The sequence below is a fragment of the Lithobates pipiens genome, unplaced genomic scaffold (genome assembly GCF_037356315.1).
Source record: "Lithobates pipiens isolate NorthernLeopardFrog02 unplaced genomic scaffold, aLitPip1_a1.2 Scaffold_22, whole genome shotgun sequence".
Classification (NCBI taxonomy): domain Eukaryota; kingdom Metazoa; phylum Chordata; class Amphibia; order Anura; family Ranidae; genus Lithobates; species Lithobates pipiens.
The window spans coordinates 217893909-217909904 of record NW_027507784.1 but is presented as its reverse complement, the minus strand read 5'-3'; positions in this window follow the sequence as shown (position 1 = coordinate 217909904).

Here is a 15996-nt window from a genome sequence, read left to right as displayed (position 1 = left end):
ACTCGAATCGCACAGAGATCGGATGTGATTTGCACTGCAGTGCGGTGCGAATCACATCCGTTCTCATAAACCGCTGCAATGTGAACCCAGCCTTAGTGACACTGGCGACGGGGGTGATCACGGGGTTAAACCTTTATTGGGGGGGTTAGGGGGGTACCTTAGAACTAAAGGGGGCTAACCCTAACTGCCCTAACAGTTATTACAGTCACAAATGACACCCGCCGGGTGATCAGGGGGTTAAACCTTTATTAGGTAATAAATGGCGGGTACCCTGAAACTATAAAAAAATAACTAACCAACCAGCGTCACCTGTAACAGTTATATGGTGATCACTGGTGAAAGGGTTAACTAGGGGGAAATCAGGGGGCTTTATGCGGTAGTATATGGGGGTCCCTGGCGCTATAAAAAGCTGCGGCGAACCTAAATACCTACCTGCCTAACTAGCGTCACCTGTGACACTAATACAGCGATCAGAAAAATGATCGCTTATTAGGCTGGGTTCACACTGGAGCGATGCGGGAACGCCATGAATCCGCGGCGGGTTCCCACATCGCATGCCTCCCGGCGGCAGTTCACACTGCCCTATGCGAACTGCTGGGAGTGTCAGTGAAATGTTAATGACACCCCCAGATCAGTTCGCATATCGCAGTGCGATCTGCAAACTCGGATCGCATGGTGTGAACACCCATGCGATCCGATTCTGCTGAGGGCCAAAAAAAGGGTCCCGTGCGAATTTGCGGCGGGTGCGACACGAATTCAGCCATACTATCTGTATGGCTGAACTCGAATCGCACAGAGATCGGATGTGATTTGCACTGCAGTGCGGTGCGAATCACATTCGTTCTCATAAACCACTGCAATGTGAACCCAGCCTTAGTGACACTGGCGAGGGGGGGTGATCACGGGGTTAAACCTTTATTGGGGGGGTTAGGGGGGCACATTAGAACTAAAGGGGGCTAACCCTAACTGCCCTAACAGTTATTACAGTCACAAATGACACCAATGCAAAAAAAAAAAAAAAAAAAGCAATTGGTGTCACTGTGACTGGGGGGGCAGGGGTAATTGGGGGGTGATCGGGGGGTAAAGGGGGGTGTGAGTGTGCCTGGCATGTTCTACTGTGTAGTGTAGTGCTTGTGCAACTCACCGATGCTCTCTCCTCGGTGCCGGAACGAAAAATACCGACACGGAGGAGAGAATACATCACTTCCTCTCCTGTGTTTACATTACAGGAGAGGAAGTGATGTCACCGGACATTTTCATTTGTCGGGAGCGATCGCGAGGGGGTGGCCATGAATGAATGGCCGTTCCCTCGTCCGGGATTGCTCCCGAACGAATACCGACCGCCGCAGGCACCGGGCGGGGGCCCGATCGGGCCCCCAACCCGCAGGCAGGCAAGGACGTACATGTAAGCCCTTATGCCTGCCCGTGCCATTCTGTCGAAGTACATCGTCGTGCGGCGGTCGGCAAGTGGTTAAACTCAATAAAAATATTTAAAAAAAAACAAAAAAAACATAATGTTCATGAATGATCTGAGATCTTGTGTGTAAACAGAGGGACGCCAGACTGAGTGCAGTGCAAATCATATATTTAATAAAAACAAGTACTAACTCACAAGTTAAATTAGATGAGTTCAGTGTGTGGTGAAAATCGTTGGTCCTGGAGTCTCATAAACATCCTATTTGTAGTCCTGTTTTCCCTTTGCAGCCTGGGACACTGGTATGTCTTACAGGGATCCAGAGGAGGATGGGAACCAGGAACAGAAAACCAAAAGCAGCTTGTCGAGACTTCACAGGAACAGGAAATGTGATTATTCACAGTGGCAAGGAATGGTATTGCATTTCAAAGTTACAGCTTCTTCATCAGACCAGGATTGGCTGGCAAACCTGGCAGTCCTAAATACAGAGGAAATAGAAACAGAGAGCTCTGATGGGCTAGCCGGCCCATCAAACAAATAGACAGATTTAAAGAGGTAGACGATTGTAGACCAAAGTGAACGTGAATATGAGTAAAAAGCTTGCTGATTAATAGAAGATGATGATAATTTTAGAACATTTTAAGAAATCGATCAAAGAATTAATTGAATACATAAATATATAAATACAAATGTATAACTAACCTTGGATATAAAATTAATACATTTGTATGAATAATTTAAGTAACTAAAAAATAAAGACAATTATTATTAAATTATTAACAACTGATACGGTAATCAATTATTATAAAACTATAATGAGTTAATAAAATTAATGAAATGGTGAAAATGCAGGAAGAAAATTACTCTATGCTAGATATAATATTAAGGGTATATTTGTTATAAATTATATCATGACCAAAAATACTATATATGATGGTGATACCTACTGGGTACATACAGTATCTCACAAAAGCGAGTACACCCCTCACATTTTTATAAATATTTTATTATATCATTTCATGTGACAACACTTTGCTACATGGTAAAGTAGTGAGTGTACAGCTTGTATAACAGTGTAAATTTGCTGTCTCCCCAAAATAACTCAACACACAGCCATTCATGTCCGCTGGCAACAAAAGTGAGTACACCCCTAAGTGAAAATGTCAAAACTAGGCGCAGTGTCAATATTTTGTGTGGCCACCATTATTTTCCAGCACTGCCTTAACCCTATTGGGCATTGAGTTCACCAGAGCTTCACGGGTTGTCACTGGAGTCCTCTTCCACTCCTCCATGATGACATCACTGAGCTGGTGGATGTTAGAGACAGTGGTCATCTTGGAGGTGTGTTTGTGGTCTTTTTGTTGGAATACTGACCTGCAGCCCAGTCTCCAAAGGGAAGGGAAGAGATCATGCTCTGCTTCAGTATGTCAAAGTACATGTTGGCATTTATGGTTCTCTCAATGAACTGTAGCTCCCCAGTGTCGGCAGCACTCGTGCAGCCCAAGAACATGACACTCCTAGCACCATGCTTGACTGTAGGCAAGACACACTTGTCTTTGTACACCTCACCCAGTTGTTGCCACACACGCTTGCCACAATCTAAACCAAATAAGTTTATATTGGTCTCATCAGACCACAGGACATGGTTCCAGTAATCCATGTCATTAGTCTGTTTGTCTTCAGCAAACTGAGCTTTCTCCTGCATCATCTTTGGAATAGGCTCCCACCTGGGATGACAGCCATGCAGACCAATTTGATGCAGCGTGCGGCGTATGGTCTGAGTACTGACAGGCTGACCCCCCCACACCTTCAACCTCTACAGTAATGCTGGCCTCATTCATACGTCTATGTCCCAAAGACAACCTCTGGATATGACGCTGAGAATGTACACTCAATTTGTTTGGTTGACCATGGCGAAGCCTGTTTTGAGTGGGACCTGTCCTGTTAAACCGATGTATGGTCTTGGCCACCGTGCTGCAGTTCAATTTCAGGGTCATGGCAATCTTCTTATAGCCTAGGCCATCTTTATGTATAGCAACAATTCTTTTTTTTCAGATCCACAGAGACTTCTTTGCCATGAGGTGCCATGTTGAACTTCCAGTGACCAGTATGAGAGAGTGAGAGTGATAACACCAAATTTAACACACCTGTTCCCCATTCACACCTGAGATCTTGTAACACTAACGAGTCACATGACACCGGGGAGGGAAAATGGCTAATTGGGCCCAATTTGGACATTTTCCCTTTTTTTGCCAGTGGTTTAGACATGAATGGCTGTGTATTGAGTTATTTTGAGGGGACAGCAAATGTACACTGTTATACAAGCTGTGCACTCACTACTTTATATTGTAGCAAAGTGTAATTTCTTTAGTATTGTCACATGAAAAGATATAATAAAATATTTATTATTGGCAGGGGATACTATGTTTAGGGAGACCAGCATAGACAAATGTGCAATGTTCCCCAAATATGGCTCAAATGGTCCTGATTGTATGACCCACATATAGCATGCCACAAGGGCAAGCTAGACAGTAAATCACAAACGTGGAAGAACAGTTAGGGCACTTTCACACTGCCAGCTCCCGGATGTCAGCACTTTTCGGCCACTAGCGGGGCGCATTTAACCCCACGCTAGTGGCTGAAAAAGGGTCAAAACCTCCCGCAAAGCGACATTGCAGCGGCGCTTTAGGAGTGGTGTATTCACCGCTCCTACAGCGATGCAAAGAAGCTGCTTGCAGGACTTTTTTTGAGGTCCTGAAAAGCACAGGGTCCCAGTGTGGAAGCACTCAGGCTTTCACACTGGGATAAGCAAATTGTGGCACTGTAGGTGGTCTGTAAGTGTGGGTCTTGCTGTAGTATAGATCAGTGTTTTTAAAAACGCTTTCTGGATATATGGGGGGGGGGGCTGGGCCAGAGGTTGGAGGAATTGATCAATGTAGAAAAAATAACTGGTGGTAATACTCTCTATGGATGCCATAATGGGATGTCTAGGAGGATTCTCAAGGTTCCTGTGTACCTTTGGAAGGTGGTAGAAGTACGGTACATTGTAATATTCTCTATGGAAGAAGGAGGCTTTAGCTTTAGAAAGGACTCCTTCAGATGAAGCCATGGAAATCAAATTATTGGATTCCTTGATGAAATCTTGTAAAGGATCCATTTTTAGTTTTGTATATATGCTATGATCAGAAAGTAGGCGGTGTGATTCATCAAGATAGGTGGCTCGGTTTTACCACCACCTTTGTCTGCAATTTTGATAATTATTTGTTAGTTCTTAAATTGTTTATAGCTAGACATTCGTGAGGGGTGAGGTTGGCTTTATTATGTTTGGATTTGGAGTTTTTACATATTTCCAGAAGTTCTGAATATACCACCTGATAAAATGATTCTATATAGGGGCCTTTGTTCTGTGTGGGGTTGAAAATAGATTTTGGTTTAAAGGAGGTCTGTTTAATAGGTGGAGAATGGGCTAGTTGTTGTAATCCAAGAATTTTCTCCATATTATCACAATCCTCCCAAATCGCTCAAGGCTCGTATTTTTATGGAGGTATCGAATAAGGTGTCAGGCACTGGGATGATGTTGACATTGGCATCCATGATATCTTTGTGTTTTTTGGCCTGTGGACTAAAGTGTCTCAAGGGTAATATTTTGGATGAATTTGTTTAAATCTTTGAATATGGTAAATGGATTAGATGGAATGGTAGGGGCTAAATTTAGACCTTGTTGTAATAACGATAGTTCATCATCAGTAAATTTAATGGAAGACAAATTAAAGATCTTTACAGACCATTCCTCCCCAGTCCCATCTCCTCCATCTCATTCCTCCTCCTCCAGTCCAATCTCCTCCATCCCATGTCCTCCTCCTCTTCCTCCAGTCCCATCTCCTCCTACCACAGGGTGGGGAAGTGGGACAGGAAGCAAAGGAGCAGTGGGACAGTTGGGGGGCAGTGGGTTAGGATGGGGAAGTGGAACAGGAGGGGGGAGTGTCACAGGAGAAGAGCAGCATGACAGGAGGAGGGCAGTGTGACAGGAGGGGGCAGCTGGATGAAAGGAGGGCAGCGGGACAGACGGGGCAGTGAAACTGGAGGGTGAAGTGTCATGGGAGGAGGTCAGCGGAACAAGGGGGGCAGCAAGACAGGAGGGGAAAGTGTCATGGAAGGCATGCAACTGGACAGGTGGGGGGCAGTGGGAAAGGTAAGAGACAGTGTCACAGGTAGGGGGCAAAGTGACAGGTGAGAGACAGTGTCACAGGTGGGGCAGTGGGACAGGTGGGAGGCAGTATCACAGGTGGGAGGGAGTGGCACAGGTTGGGGCAGTGGGACAGGTGAGAGGCAGCGTCACAGGTGGGAGGGAGTGGGACAGGAGGGAGGCATCGGGACAAGTGGGAGGGAGTGGGACAGGTGGGGGCAATGGAACAGTTGGGGGAAGTGACATAGGTGGGGGCAGCGGGACAGGTGAGAGGCAGTGTCGCACTCACCTTAGGAAGCACTAGCCCTCCCAGCTCTCACCTGTCCAGCATTGCCAGGGGGGTAGCTGAGCCTGTGTCCCATCTCCACCAGACTCTGGTGGCAGCTGCAACAAAGGGGGGAGGCTTCTATGCACTGACCTCCTCCTCCATGGGGCCCTCCGCTTGCACCAACTGGTCTCACCCACCCCCACAGCCCGATGCCCACTGGTACTGGAGTGGAGCCTGCCTGACTGTGACAGTGGCCCTGATTTGCATACAAAAAAGAGTGGGCGGGGCTACTCTTAGCAGTGGTGTGGCGCTTCAATTTCAACCCTTTTTACACTGCAACTTTTGTGTCTGTAACAAGCCCCTGCTCGCTCGGTTCTACTTTCCCGACATTGCTCTGTGGCTATTGAATCAGATTGCAGATCGCAATGTCTGATGGTTCGGTCATCCGATGCTCCGGGATTCGAACTACAACTATGTGCCGTTCGGATCTAGTTGTGATAGCTCAGAACAAACACCAAGCAGGCTGTATGTAAGTTCAAACAGGAATCTCACATTTATTGGATGCACACAACACACATTTATTCATAGCAGTTTGAACACCCAGCCCAAACAACCACTTTCCTATTGGTCAATTGTAAAGTACACATTCTAGTCCTCAGTTAGGTCCTCTTGGCCATCCGAATGAGGACTTGAAACAGGGTCAGCAGGGATTAGTCCGATAGCTTGAATAGGAAGACTGATAAGTGTAATGACACAGAGAAGCCCCAGGGGGTAATTAACCTCCCTGGCGGTATGATTATTTCAGATTTTAGGTGCTGAAAGCGGTACCATTATTTTGCATGAAAATTTGGCGTTTTATATTGTAGTCCTGTAATTCTTAGGAATCCCAGGTATGATAAAGTTTGAAATATTAAATCATAAATTATAATAAATAACTATAAATAATTATACCAAATAATAAAAAAAATGATTTAATAATGTAATCAAATCAAAAACACTGAAATTTGCTTGATGAGGGATCTCCCCATAAATTGTTATCGCTCAATTCTGCGAGTGATTCTAATTTATTATCGCTGTTTTCTAGCTGGTCTAAAACCTCTTTTGATGTAAAGGGACAGTTTTGGTTGCTATGGACAATCTCCAGTTTCCAAGCAGAAAGAACAGTTTTTATATTATAAAACTGCATGCAGGGCACTGGGTAGACCACTAGGGACAAAGGGGATGTGTAATAATTACATACAGCAATGTAATATGTAAGATTACATTATACTGTATGTAATGTGTGTGTTTTACTTTTTGAATTTGGCGCCGTTCTCCATCCCCGTGCGTCGCAATGCTCGCAGGGAACGGAGACCGGCGATGTGATACATCAAGCGGAGGACGAGCCACTCACAGTGCAGGGGGACATCGCTGGATCCAGGGGACAAGGTAAGTAAGCTCATCCTGGATCAAGCGATGTGATCCTAAGTCTGGCTAGGGGTTACCGCTAACGGTACTGAATTTCCACCTCGAGCCAGACTCGGGAATACCGCCAAGGGGGTTAAAGTACATAAACAAAGGGTCAAACACAGAACAATGCATTCCTTCCAGACCACGGAGCCATCTGGAGGAGGTTAGCCTTAAGACAGGGCGGAAGACCCACCACTGTGTAACAGAATCAAAGGAGGAATACTTCCATATTCCAAGCTTCATGACAGGCTCCATTTCACTAAAGCAGATCACATGTGGCATTTAGGTGTCCGGACACATTTTCCTTAAATATCGCATGTGATCCTTAAACTGTCAATTTGCTATGCCGTTTTGTGATTTATACTGCAAAACGCTGAAAAAGCTCGGTAAATGCCACATGAAAAGACATTAAACTCAATTCACAGATGAAAATAATTAGATAAATGCATAATTAGTGGTCCAGGCATGCATTAATGTTGGAAGTGATGACTTTGGTCACCACACCTCAATGGGCAGGGCATGGAATTGTTTAAAAAAGGTCGCCAATTCACATTCTTTTGAGCATTTGGCTAGTCTACACTCACATTTGGCAGCTGGACATTGCATTTCTCTCCCCTGCATCCTTAATGGAGCTTTTTGAGGTTAATTTTTGGCATTTCAGGCCATCCAAATAGGGAAAGGAGAAGTAGTGGTTGTCATGTGTCCATGTTCCTTTAAGCAGTGCACCTTGTGTTCACTAAATTGCATCTGTCTAAGGAGCTGAATATGCCACTATTTGGGAAAGTTCACCCTTTTCTGGAGCCCACCACAGTGCGCATTCATGCTATTTCAAACATGACCAAGTTGTTGGCTGTGCTTCACTCTCTTGGCAAGGCCTCCTATCAAATGGTAGTTAGAGTATCACAGCCATCTTTTTCACGTTTGCTTGCTAAGGCCCTGCAGGTTTTCAGGCAAATTGCCCCCAAATATATCTACATGCCTACCACACGTCAGAAATGGGATCAGATTAAGAACGATTTCTATGTGGTAGCTGAGATTCCCAATGTCATGGGTGTCATAGATTGTACTCATGAGCCTTTTTTTGCCCCCTCTGATAAAGAGTACATCTACCGTAATAGGAAGGGGTACCAATCCTTGAACATTCAGGTTGTCTGTGATGAAAACATGTTCATCAGAAATGTGGTCAGGGACCTCCCAGGATCTGTCTCAATGCATGCCACATACATCACACAGGGAAGTATATGTTCATATGTTTCTCTCCTGTGCTCACTCCCCACACCTTGCAGACAAAGTATACATATCAGATTGTTTGTCTTGGCTCATCTATATGCTAATTATGTCTGCCAGAGAAATAACTATGTCAGATCCCCATCTTGGTCTAACCATTTCCACCTAAACCACATGACAATTATATTTAACCATTAAATGCAAAATGTAGGGAAGAAATGTTCCTGTCATTAGCCATTCATCATGATATACTATGGTTATTCAAAACATGGCATTTTCAAACTGTATTGTAGGTGACTCTGGCTATCCTTGTCTGCCCTGGCTGCTAACACCACTCTTGAAGTGCTCAATACCTGCAGAATCTCGCTATAATGCAGCAATTACTAAGACAAGATGTGTCATTGAGCGGACCTTTAGGTCCTTAATAGACAGGTGCACACTGAAATATTTTTTTTCGGAATTTCGTTTTCGCCCGGAAAAATACATTTATTTAGTTACTCCCAAAATTTGTTTTTATTTATTTAGTTTTTCGTTAAAAATTGCATTCGTCCAAAAATCCAAATTAAGGTGGAACCTGTCATTGAAGGCTTATGGTGTCTGTCGAATGTTCAAAGAAGATTCGACGGAGCAGCTAAACTATATTACTCTGTATAGTTTTGCTGCTCCGTCAAATCTTCTTAGAACTTTCGATAGACACCATAAGCCAAAGATTCAACGTTTGTAATCTTTGTCGTTCATGTTGAATGTATATAGTTCAAACAGAAAATGGACTGATGATAGTGATCACTGACCAGACAGGTAACAAGATTGGGTATATAGAATCTATATAGAATCTCAATCTATAATAAAGAATCTATAATAATAAATCCCCTCCCCCCCTACAACATGGGCAGCCTATGAGGCTATCACAACACTAGCAACACTAGTCTATTATCACTATCAGGTTCACAACACTAACACAATAGCAGCAGATTATTATGAAAACGTTAAGTTGAACTGTAGCTTGCTTCACTATTGTTCTGCTGCTGTGCTTATGCTTAATTGCTAAATAATTTAGGTTCTCTGACAAACAGACCAGGTAAGATTGACTGTCTTCCGAAATGATTCAATGTGTGTGTCTCTCTCTGTTAGCAATCGTAAGTGAAAGTAAGTTGGCTGTACGTGTGTACTTAGTTCTAACTATTTTACTGCTCCTCCTCTTTGGTTACAATCAGCCAATAACATTCCTCATCATCATTATTTTTATTTTACTTCCCCCACCCAATTCCAAGAGCGATCTTTTCTCTCTATGTAGAATAATCCTGGACTAATAGAGTTAAGGTTGGGCACATTCTACCAAAGGTTCGATAGACACAGATTGTTATTGTCAGCGTCATGTCGAATCTCCTATCTATATCGAACTGTTGTCACAATGAAAATAAAGCATTTGTTTATGTCGGATCTTTCATTTTTCTGGATTCTGCACTTTCATTATCATTTGTTAACACGATAAATACCTGAAGTTCAGGCGAAAATGCATTTGGACGAAAACAAATGTACATGTCTAGTCCTTAAAAGCAGGTTCCACTGTATCTCACTATCTGGTGGTTTTCTAAGCAATAGCCATGAAAAAGTTGGCGACATGTTTTCGGTCTGCTGCGTCCTTCATTATTTAGCTCATCAAGCAGGATTGCTTCTGGATATTGATGTTCAAGGCATCGATGAGGACCCCATTCCACCAATCCCTGAATTCTACCACAATGAGCCATGAAATCCGACAGCGCTTCATAGAAAGCAATTTTTGAAGGTATGCATCAACTCTGTAAATCTTACCGTGTTGTTTACTCTGTTTTTGGTGTAAAGGTTGTGGTTGCCACAAAAGAACACAGGAAGTGGCCCCATATCAATCTGTCTGTAACCCTCTCACTTCAACACAAGCTGTTTGTTTCAGCAGCTTCTGTTGAGGCTCTTAGCCCTTGGTTGAACATATGTCGCATGTACTGGCAATACATTCATTTTACACAAAAATGTTTGGACATATCCTAGGTGAAAATTAACACTATACAAAAGCATTCTTGTATGTTTGCTTACTATAACCTTAATTAAAAGAAATAAATATGAACATAAAACCAATATGTGGTCCAGCAATATTACTATTAGGTCAAGCAACCAGTGTTTGACCAGAACTGTGCAAAACCACTATATTTACAAGTCTAGATGTATATGCCAAAGGAACTTAGGTGTCCCATCCCACTTTATACACACTGCTAAACATCCCATGATCTTAGCGATGAAGGGATGTTTAGGCTCAAAGAAGTAGGCTCAACATTGTCTAGAATGACAATGGTGGAGATGTACTAAAACTGGAGCACATACAATCTGGTACAGCTGGGTCTAGTAACCAATCAGCTACTAGATGTTATTGTCCAAGCTTCATAGAACAAGCTGAATTTAGAAGCGGATTGGTTAGTATGACAAGCTGCACCCAATTCTCTGTGCTCCAGTTTTAGTAAATAGCACCAAATGCCTATTTGCCATATTCAAAAAGCACACATATGCCAATATATAGCAATTACTTTGCCAAATAGAATATCCAAAAGCACTTGAAAGTGCCAAACTGTTTTTTTTTTGTATTCTAGATACAGTAACGGAGTGTTAGAACCCCTGTCAGTGTGTTTTTGTCATTTGTGGCCTATTGGAGAGATTCACCCTCTATTATTGTTTGGATAACAAAACAAAAATTAGTTTTTCATGTCCTTTCACTTTCATTCTCTATTTCTCTTTGTCCTTATTAGTGAATCTCCCTAACAGGGCACAGACGGCAAGAAAAAGTGACAGATGTTCTAAGCGATCTCTGCTGTATCCAACAAAAAAGATACAGTGCATTACAAGAGTCACATATAAAATAGAGACATTGGATAAAAAAACTGGTAGCTATAGTTTAAAGTAAGGAAAAGGCAACAGCAGCGGGAGAGGCAAAATTAGGCAGTGGATTGATGCCAGAAGACTTAAACCACTGTCTGAGTAAGTTTGTTTTATCGATACTCTTGTACTTCTAAAGAATTTCTGCATAGATACCTTCATGGCCTTAATTTCTACTTCAAATGCCTTTGGACAATCCTCTAACAAAGTTCTGTTTGAGCTTGGTGGACCCTCTCACTCTGCTGTTGCTCAAAAACAAGTTGTGCTTGGTTAAGATTTTGTGTGCCACATATAATACGCAAAAAAAATGGCAATCAAAATTGGGAGATATGGACCCCATCTCCACTTACTCTACACCAGAAAAAGAAGTAAGAATGGAAAACAATAGGCACTATTTATTACCATAGTGTACAAGAAAGAAGAGAACAATTACAAAAACCGAAGCATCCTAGTTACCATAGAAATAATGGGTATGACCAAAGGAATGGGGTCAGGGGTGTTCAAACCCCCCCACCCAGAGCATTCTGGAAAAATGCCCCGTGTCCCTGCTGTTTAGCCTCAGCATCAGCACAGAAGAAGCAATCGGAGTTTCAGAGTGCAGCAGCCAGCACTCCTTCTATTGTGCCCCGTCCCCGTAGTTTAATAAGGGGTTCCCCTGAGAAGCATGAAATTACTGCAAGGTCTCAGATGCCGGCAATTGACAGTGTACGGTTGAGGGGATTCCTAGACTCCTCCTCGAGGTATCATATGACACAGCCGAAGGGAGACTGGGGATGCAGAACTTTTCCTACTTCTGCGCCATGCTGAATCTGAGGTCTGGTAAGTGGGGAGGCATTCATTTTCTGTTTTGGGAAGGAGGAAGTGAGAATTACAGCCTGGGGGAGTTTCTTTTGGTGGGGGGTTAAAGAAAGGGGGTGTGTTTGCTTTTGGCGAAGGAGGGAGTTTCTTGTAGAGAAGTTTACAGGGGGTGGTTAATGGCAGGGATTTGCTTCTGGGAGGGAGTTTGATTGGAAGAAGGGAGATTTTCTTCATAATTAGGAATCTTTCCTGGGGGAGAGGGTGTTGACTGAGGGAGATATTTTTGCTTTGGGGGGTTTAGAGACAAGTCGGTTTAATTTTGGGGGGGATATTTGAGGGAGGGAGATATTTTGCATATTTTATTTAGTGGGAATCTTTGCTTGGAGAGGGAAGGTGCTTAGGAGGGAGAGGGGGATTTTTATTTTTTCCTCTAAAATATATATTTTTTTATATTATACTTGCCTAGGTGGATAGAGCATCGATCCAATGTTGCATCTGTCCCCAGCTTCTAAGACCAACAACAGAGCGATCAAAGACTGCTGTTTACTCAGTTCTCAGCCTTCAGTGAGAGAGAAAATTGAGTACTGTCTGTGATACTTTTTTTATTTGCACTAACATACAATTTTTCAGGACAAGCTTTTGGGGGTATGTCCCCTTTTTCAAGGTCCAAGCAGTACTGCAGCTGCCAAAAATTGGAACATCTGGGATCCTGGCTGTAGGTACAGGCATACCCCACTTTTAAGTGCACAATGGGGTTTATTTACTAAAGCTGGAAAGTGCAAAATCAGGCTCACATCTGCATATAAACCAATGAGCTTCTAGGTTTTATTACCAAAGCTTAATTGAACAAGTTGGGGTTAGAAGCTCATTGGTTTCTATGCAGAAGGGAGTCTGATTTTACACTTTCCAACCTAGTAAATAAACCCCATTGTGTACTTAAAAGTGGGGTATGTCTGTATTTATGGTATATTTGCCATTCCACGGCCATTTAGAACATATGAATGAGATCTAAAGCCTGGTTCACACGGTAAGCTTTTTTTTTTTTAGTTCAACCCAGCAGGCTAAACAAAAAAAAAAAAACTAGGGAGCTTAGGAGGAGCTTGCTGTACTAATGAGTACACTAGAGCACCACATTGCGTGCATTGTGCTCTTTCCAGTTGATTGGGGATAATTTTTGTTGCGCTGCATTGCAAAGCCTCATGGCCCCACTCTGCTGTCACATGTTTTTATGTACTTCCCCCAACATAAAAGTGTAAATGATGCCTTTAAGTTTGAAAGACCTTAACCCCCCCCCCCCCCCCAGGAAAAAAATGATCTACGGCCTTGGCTGGGAGATAGAGAACTGGCAAATACCTCCTGACTATATCCCCAATCTGATAAAACTCCTGACTATATGGGGTAACCAGGGCAGGTTTATTGTCAAATCTGTAGAAAAATTACTGCACAGGTGATGAAAGGAAATACGTAAAAAAAAAATACACAAAATGCCCCCAACTACATCACATCTGACAAAACATGTAGGACGGAGTCTATGTCTGTTAACACCCCTCTTTTTTGATCTCTGTGGCAGTGGATCCTTACCTGGGAATCTTTACATTCACTGCCTGATTTTTACTGGATCTGTGCAAGTTTTTAACAACGCTTATTTTTAATAAACCATCATATCGTTTTACACTATGTGGACACTCTTCTTTTCTTTATGGGACATCCATGAGAGTGATTAGGAACCAGCAAGGTCCACCATGACATTGTCTACACCTCTTCCAAATGGATGGATTTGCCATGATTTCTGATTCCATGGTTATCTAAACTCTTATAATGTGGAGTCTAGAGTTCTGGTAAGCGTACATTTTTATCAATTACAGAGAAGGTGCACTCAGTGAATGGTCATTTGTTTCCTCTTGGACACATTTTTAAAGACTTTATTTCAATACTTTGTATTTATTGTACATTCTCACATGAAAACACGTCACGGACTGTTTGATATTTTACTGGTTTTTCACTATTGCTTGCTCAACTAACGCAGCAATTCAGATTTTATTATTGTCAAATCTTGAAGGAGATTTATGGGATTTCTTAAAAAGATCCTCCCTATTTTTTGCCCTAGCAACACCATAGACATGATCTAGTGCCCATTTCGGGTAACACCTGTGATAAAGTGACGCCGCCTGCCTATCAAAATCTATGTCTTCGCTGCATTCCGACGTATATAGAAAAATTGTCCAACTCTGACCACATGCTTGGGGTGACTAGGCTGAGCCATAAGGAGGCTGTTGCCAGTCAGTGGTTTCCTGTATAAATGAGCAATCACATGATTGTGTGATGTCACTAATAGAAAATTCAGAAAGGAAATCTCCTTATGCTCCAGGTGTCCTGTGAATGTTAGATTACTGGTGTTGGAATTTAAAAATGACAGGAAGGACTCCAGATCCTCCATTCTCCTGTCACAGATAAACAGGAGATCTTCTATGTAACGAAATAATACATTGATAAAAAGGTCTAAAAGGGTTTCCAGCTCCATAGATGTGGGACCTCTCCCACCAACCCATAAATAGGTTGGCGAGTGAGGGCAAAAATTTCACCCCCATCACGGCCTCAAACCACTGGAGATAGAAAAACCCATTAAAAATAAAGTAATTATGGTGTCAGCAAGTACTCTAATACCTCCAGAACAAAAAGCTGTTGTGAAACAGACAACTCAGTATGGTATTCTAAATAAAAATATATTGCTACCTTGACTAGATGTGGTGGAATACTGGAGTACAAACTGGTGACATCTCAAGTCAAATATAATCCTGGCTCCAAATCACATTCTTCATAATATTTAACAAATGATTTGTATCCTTCAAATAACTGGGCAAGGAGTGCACAAGAGGTTGTAACCGATCATCCATCCACTGACTCAACATTTCATTCACGGAGCCAATACCTGTAATGATTGGTCTCCTTTGTAAGGAACACAACATTTATGGGTATTGGGAAGATGATGGAATGTGGGCAAAATGGGACAATCGGGAATCAAAGGCTGGGCCTCTCTGGCACTAAAAACACCCAAATATACCCTTTTTTGGAGTTGTATAGGACACGCTTATAGGCTTTGGTATATCTCAACCTGCTGTATGTTCTATGATCTGACAACTATTGGATAGCCTCATCTCTATAAGCACTGGCATGCATTACTACCACAAGTAGTGCAAACTTGTAGTGCAAGTGGATTTCAACCCCTAAGTCCCTTAGACATAAGAGAGGTCTCACAGGGAGTAAGGACCCATTGTGACACATGAAGTATATTTATTAGTTCTTTCATGTCTGAGGTAGTAAGGACCACCTCCTTCTTTTCCTTCCTCCTTTCCTTTTCTTCTTCCACCTCTTTTGCAGACCCATTTCGTTTTGGCTTTGTGTCCCATTTTTTGGGGGGGCAGAGGTACCTTTACCCTGACCAACTCCTGAACCGCTAGCTTGATCTACAGAATTATTCGATCCAGTGACCGCCAGTGTCATTAAAGAATTCAGATTTTGTCTCAGAAAAGCAGACTCTTCTTGGGGAAAATGCTGTCCTCGACTCCATGGACAATTTTTCCTCCAAGTTTAAACATTGTTGGATTCATAACAACATCATTTTTCCTTTTTCCCCATGATGATATCTTTCTCCATCTGGTTCATTTTGACATCTAATTTCTGGTCTAGCTCCACAAATTGTTAAATCCTTTAAAGGCAAAGTCCTGCTTTAATGTATAGATAGCCTGTTGTAAC